The 5,973-nt window shown below is 48.4% G+C and overlaps 1 non-coding gene across 1 annotated transcript; it reads left to right on the forward strand.

Annotated features, from left to right (window-relative positions):
- The first annotated feature begins 2,197 nt into the window (after nt 1-2,197).
- On the forward strand, nt 2,198-2,360 carry LOC111824075. The gene has a single exon (XR_002827177.1). It is a non-coding gene; the product is annotated as a U1 spliceosomal RNA (small nuclear RNA).
- Nucleotides 2,361-5,973: the final 3,613 nt, after the last annotated feature.

A 5,973-nucleotide genomic window follows, 5' to 3' on the forward strand; every position in this document is an offset into this window, starting at 1 on the left:
GCTAAAATACTGGGAGGGCAAAGGCTGGTGTGTGTCTGAGGAGGGAGGAGCCAGGCCCCAGGGATTAGCACACAAGCTCACTTCCTGGCTGGTGTCTCTCCTCCGCAATCTACATTTAGGGAAGAAGGGCCCTGGAGCAGCAGCCAGGAGCTGGGTCAGAAAAGGTTGGAAAGGAGCATGAAGGGTAGGAGCCTGAAGGGCAGGAGCATGAAGGGCAGGAGAAAGAAAGAGTGAGGCGGGGTTTTAGGCCAGAGGAGATGATGCGGGACCTGGGATTGGGGGAAAGCACCAAGAGAATCGCCAGGTGCTGCCCAAAGGCTACTGGGAGGCAAGGGCTCATCCACCTGTGCCCTTGGGGAGTGGGTGAGGTCAGGTGAGAAAGAACAGCCTCGAAGATGAGAGATCAGAGGTCCTGCAGGTGGAGGAGCCCCAACCCTGGTCTCACTCCCACCCCTGCCAGCCACCCATGTCCAAGCGATGGGGGTCAATGGGAGGAAGCAATACCTAAGGACCAGCCCCAGGCCTCTCCCCCCTCTCCCCTGCTTGTCCCAGCCCTGGCCTCCAGGGCTTTTGCATCTCCAGTGAGGGTGAGGCTGGGTCATGAAGAGTTGGTGCAGGTGGAGTGGAGCCATAGGTGGGGATCACCCACCCAGGAAAGATCTATGCCAAGACTACTGCACCTCCTTGCACCCATGACCACAGCATCCTCTGCACTGAGATGCCCTTCCCCTCACCCCGAGGAGCACAGGTGGCACAAGAGCCTGTCTTTGAGGGTAGTCTGCCCGCCCACCATTGCTTTTATTTCCAACTATTTCCTAGCCTGGCCTCATAAGAAAAATGTAAGTGAAGTGCAAACCTCACTTTTCTCTGGCCTGGGAGGCCCTGACATTGTCATGGCCACAGCAAGCCCTGGCCTTCACCCCAAGCCACCCTTGCCTCTTGCCCAGGAACTGAAAGCAGAAGGATGCAGGGTGCTGGTGCTGCCAGTGTGGGCCCAGACCACCAGGCCAGACCCCAGCCTGGTCACTGCATTGCCTGGCCTGGGGAGTGGCTGCTGTGGGTACTTTTCAGTCCCTGGGGTGCCATGTGGGTTCTCAAGTTTGAAAGAGCCCCACCCTCCCTCCCTGCCTGCCTAAGCCCCTGTCTTCTCCCGCCTCAGGTTCGAATGGGCAAGCAGGACCGAGGGCAGGAAGGAGAGAGGTGAACAGGGCCTCCACCTTGAGGAGAAAGCCTGGACGTTGGGGGGGAGGGCAGTCACAGGAGTGGTAGTTCCAGGCCCACTCACTCCCCCAAGCCTCCCTCTGCCTCCAGGCATTGCCTCCCCCTTGCCCAATCCATCCCAGGGCACTTCTGGGAGCATGCTGCCCCACTCTGCTCTTCTTGGCTGGTCCCCAGGGCCCTGTGCAGGCCTCCAGCCCCACCTGGTTACCTGCAGGTTGGCGCTGTATCCACAGCACCGCTTTCCTCTCCCTTAGGTGCGTCTGCAGCTTGGCCCGGAGCCACCGGGAGGGCTAAGCACCAAAGTATCAGAAAGAGCAACCTTGGGGTGAGGCAGGGAGGCAACAGCTCTACCCGCTCCAAGGTAAGAGGTGGGCCTGATGACCCCAGGCATCTCGTGGGAAAATTGGCTGAGAAAGGTTATCTTAAAATTACTTTTAAAAATTGAGATATAATTCACATATCACAAAATTTGCCATTTAAAAGTGTACAGTTCAATGATTTTTAAAAAATATATTTTTATTGATTTTAGAGAGGAAGGGAGAGGGAGAGAGAGATAGAAACATCAATGATGAGAGAGAATCATTGATTGGCTGCCTCCTGCACGCCCCACACTGGGGATGGAGCCCACAATCTGGGCATGTGCTCTTAGCCGGAATCGAACCTGGGAACCTTCAGTCTACAGGCCAACGCTCTATCCACTGAGCCAAACCAGCTAGGGCACAGTTCAATGATTTGTAATAATCACAAGGTTATACAACCATCACCACTAATTCCAAGACATTTCCATCGCCCTACAAAGAAACCCCACACCCGTTAGCAGTCACTCCCCATTCTTCCCTCCCTCCAGCTCCTGGCAGCCACTAATCCACTTTCTGTCTCTATATATTTGCCTATGCTGGGCTTTTCTTATAAATGAGATGATATAATATGTGGCCTTTCATGTCTGGCTTTTGATTTACTTTAAGTTTTTATTTACGTACTTACCTGGCAGGGGAGATACAATGATCATGAAGGTGGTTTTCCCAAGGCGAGGCTTGTCTATTGCACTCCAGATGTGCTGATCCCTACCATGTCCTCAATGTGGGAAACCTGACTGCATAATTTGTGGTTGGGAGGGACTGTGTTCACGCTCTCCCCTGAAAGACAAATTTATTTACAAACAGTAAAATGCACTTCGACATACAGTTTTGAGTTTTGACAATGTACAGAGTCCTGTAACCACCATCACAATCAAGCTATCAAACAGTTCCTGTTACCTGTGCTACTCCTTTGTAGTCACTTGTCCCTCACCCACCCTAATCGGTCTTCCTATACCTTTGCCTTTTCCAAAGTGACCTCTAAGCGGAATCAAATAATATGTAGACTTTCAAGCCTGACTTCTTTCACTTAGAATGGTGCATTGAAGATTCGTCTTCATTGTTGCCTTTATCAGCAGCTCCTTTTTCATTGTCAAGTACCGTAGTGTTCCACTGTATGGCTGCATCTCGGGTTGCTTATCCACTCACCAGTTGAAGGACACTTGGGGTGTTTCCAGTTTGGGGCAGTTACAAAGGAAGCCTCTATAGTCATTCACATACAGGCTTTTGTGTAAACATAAGTTTGCGTTTCTCTTGGGTAAATAGTGGGATTGATGGGACATATAATAAGTGCATGTTTAATTTTATAAGAAACTGCTATTCTGTTTCCCAAAGTATCTGTACCATTTTGCATCCCTAGTTCTAGTTGCTCTGTTTTTGGTATGGTCTGTTTGTTTGTTTGCCATTCTAATAAGTGTTAGAAAAAGAATTTCAAAATTTGTTTAAAATAACACATATAGTAAGTGGCAGAGCTAATATTTCATTGTAATCTATCTGTCTCCAAAATCCTTTTTTTTTCTGCACAAACTGCTCCTTAAACCATTCATTTATTCCAATGGCCCAAACTTGAGACTTGGCTTCTCGTCTTCCTCCCCAACAACATGAGTTTCAGCACCCACGCCAGCTTCTCCACCAACTATTGGACTCTGGGCTCCATGCAGTCGCCCAGCCACTAGGCCTGGCTAGCCAGCAGCATGGCCAGTGTCTATGCAAGCTCAGGCTCCCAGATCTCTGTCCCACTCCACCAGCATCTGGGGCAGTTGGTGGTTCAGGGGTCCAGAGGGCATAGGGACATCCAGAGAGAGAAGGAGACTGTGCAATGCCTGAATGACAATCTAAGTTCTATCTGGAGAGGGTGAGGAGCCTGGAGGCTGATAATCGGGACTGAAGAGCAAAATGCAGGAACACCTAGAGAAGACGGGGCCCAAGGTCAGAGGCTGGAGGCATTACTTCAAGATCATCTAGGCCAAGCATGTCAAACTCTTGACCCATGGGCCGCATGCCCTGTTTCTTTGGCCTGTGTTAGCCTTTGAGCTTGACATGCTTGATCTAGGACCTGAGGGCTCAGATCTTTGCAAGTTCTGTGGACAATGCCTGCATTATTGTGCAGATTGACAATGCCTGTCTTGCTGCTGAAGACCTCAGACTCAAGTATGAGATGGAGCTGGCCATGCGACAGTCTGTGGAGAGTGACATCAGTGGGCTCCAAAAGGTACCGATGACATCGATATCACTTGGCTACAGCTGGACACAGAGATTGAGGCTGTCAAGGGAGAACTAGTCTTCATGAAGAAGAATCACAACGAGGAAGAAAATGGTCTACATACCATGCCAGATTATAACTCTACACATCCCCAAGCAACACACTCAAGGGGAAGACTCAGTGAGCACCAAAGCCCCACTGAAGCAAGTCCTGCTCCATAAGGTGTCTCCTGCACAGCAGTACATCCACTGTAGTCTCAGCTGGTCCTCACAGCCAATTGGCCTGGAGATAAGTTCCTCCCAGTGACGCCAACAACAATCAAGGCTCAATTACAACAAGACTGTGCACACAGGGGCACACCTAGAGTGCCCAGCTCAGGTGCTGGGGAGGCTGAGCCACTGGGCCCTACAGGACACCTACTACACAAGGCCACTCTACCAATTTCAGGAGACATTGCAGCTCTACCTAATACATAGAAATAAACACAGGAAAGCAGACAAAATGTGGAGATAAAGAAACGTCACAAATGAAAGAAATGGAAGCAAGCAAACTACTGGATACAGAGTTCAAAACAATGGTTATATGCAGGAGGCCACCCATTGTCTTCACTAGCAGAGAAGTGCAAACAAGGATCCCAGAATGCTGGTGACCCTTGAACCCATGGCAGGGCCTGAGTTATGCACTGATTGTCTAGTCCTGACAATGGGGGCTCATGCTATTTCCTGACCAAATAGTCTCAGAGTAAATCCTTCTAATATTTACTGACCTTTATGATAGCCTATCTATTACTGCAATTACCTGCCTGACTAAGGGTTTTATGTTTAACCAAAATTGAATAAAAGGTTGGCAAGGCCTGGGCACCAGTGGAAGTCCTTCCCCTTGAGTTGGACTTGCCCGCCTGGCCCCCCAATATTTCCAAATTATCTCTTGTCTCTTCTCTTTCATTTGTGTGCAGCTCCTCTTCCAGATCCTCAACCCTGAACCACGCAGGACGTGGGGGAAACAAACATACAACAGTTATAAGGTTACTCAAGAAACTTCATGAGAGCTTCAAGGGACTAAAAGAGAGCTTCAAGGAACTTAGCGGGACTTTTAAGAATGTCAAAGACATAAAAAAAAGATCAGTCAGAAATTAAGCATACACTGACTGAAATAAAGAATAACTTAAAGGGATTCAACAGTAGAGGAGAGGATTCCAAGAATCAAATCAACAATTTGGAATATGAGGAAGCAAAACCAGAAGAGCAAAAAGAAAAAAGAATCCAAAAATATGAAGATGGTGTAAGGAGCCTCTGGGACAACTTCAAGCATACCAACATTTACTACATGGGGGTGCCAGAAGGAGAAGAGAGAGAGCAAGATATTTAAAACCTATTTGAAAAAATAATGACAGAAAACTTCCCCTTCCTGGTGAAAGAAATAGACTTACAAGTGCAGGAAGTGCAGAGAGTCCCAAACAAGAGGAACCCAAAGAGGCCCACACCAACACACATCATAATTAAAATGCCAAGGGTTAAAGACAAAGAGAGAATCTTAAAAGCAGCAAGAGAAAAACAATCAGTTACCTACAAGGGAGGGGGGAGGGAGGGAGGGAGGAGGAGGAGGAGGAGGAGGAGGAGGAGGAGGAGGAGGAGGAGGAAGAAGAAGAAGAAGAAGAAGAAGAAGAAGAAGAAGAAGAAGAAGAAGAAGAAGAAGAAGAAATATGAGTAAAATGGCAATATATACATATCTATCAACAATTGAACCTAAAAATCAAAATAAATGAACAGGAAATTTAATGAAAAATAAGCTGGTGAGTAAAATAGAATGAGAGGTATGGAAACATGGAACAGACTGACAAACCTCAGAGGGAAGGGGGAGGAGGGGGAGATTAACCAAAGATCTTACCTATGGACACTGACAAAAGGGTGGTGAAGGCCTGGGGCAGGGCAGGAACCAGGTGGAGGGGGGATTACAGAGGCAGGGGAGGGGGGGGACATCTTATAATACTCTCAATAATAAAGATTTTTTTTAAAAGAGTGAGAGAAAGCCAAAACCGGTTTGGCTCAGTGGATAGAGCGTTGGCCTGCGGACTGAAAGGTCCCAGGTTCGATTCCGGTCAAGGGCATGTACCTTGGTTGTGGGCACATCCCCAGTAGGAGGTGTGCAGGAGGCAGCTGGTCGATATTTCTCTCTCATCAATGTTTCTAACTC

Source organism: Myotis lucifugus, unplaced genomic scaffold, assembly GCF_000147115.1.
Source record: "Myotis lucifugus unplaced genomic scaffold, Myoluc2.0 scaffold_878, whole genome shotgun sequence".
NCBI lineage: Eukaryota > Metazoa > Chordata > Mammalia > Chiroptera > Vespertilionidae > Myotis > Myotis lucifugus.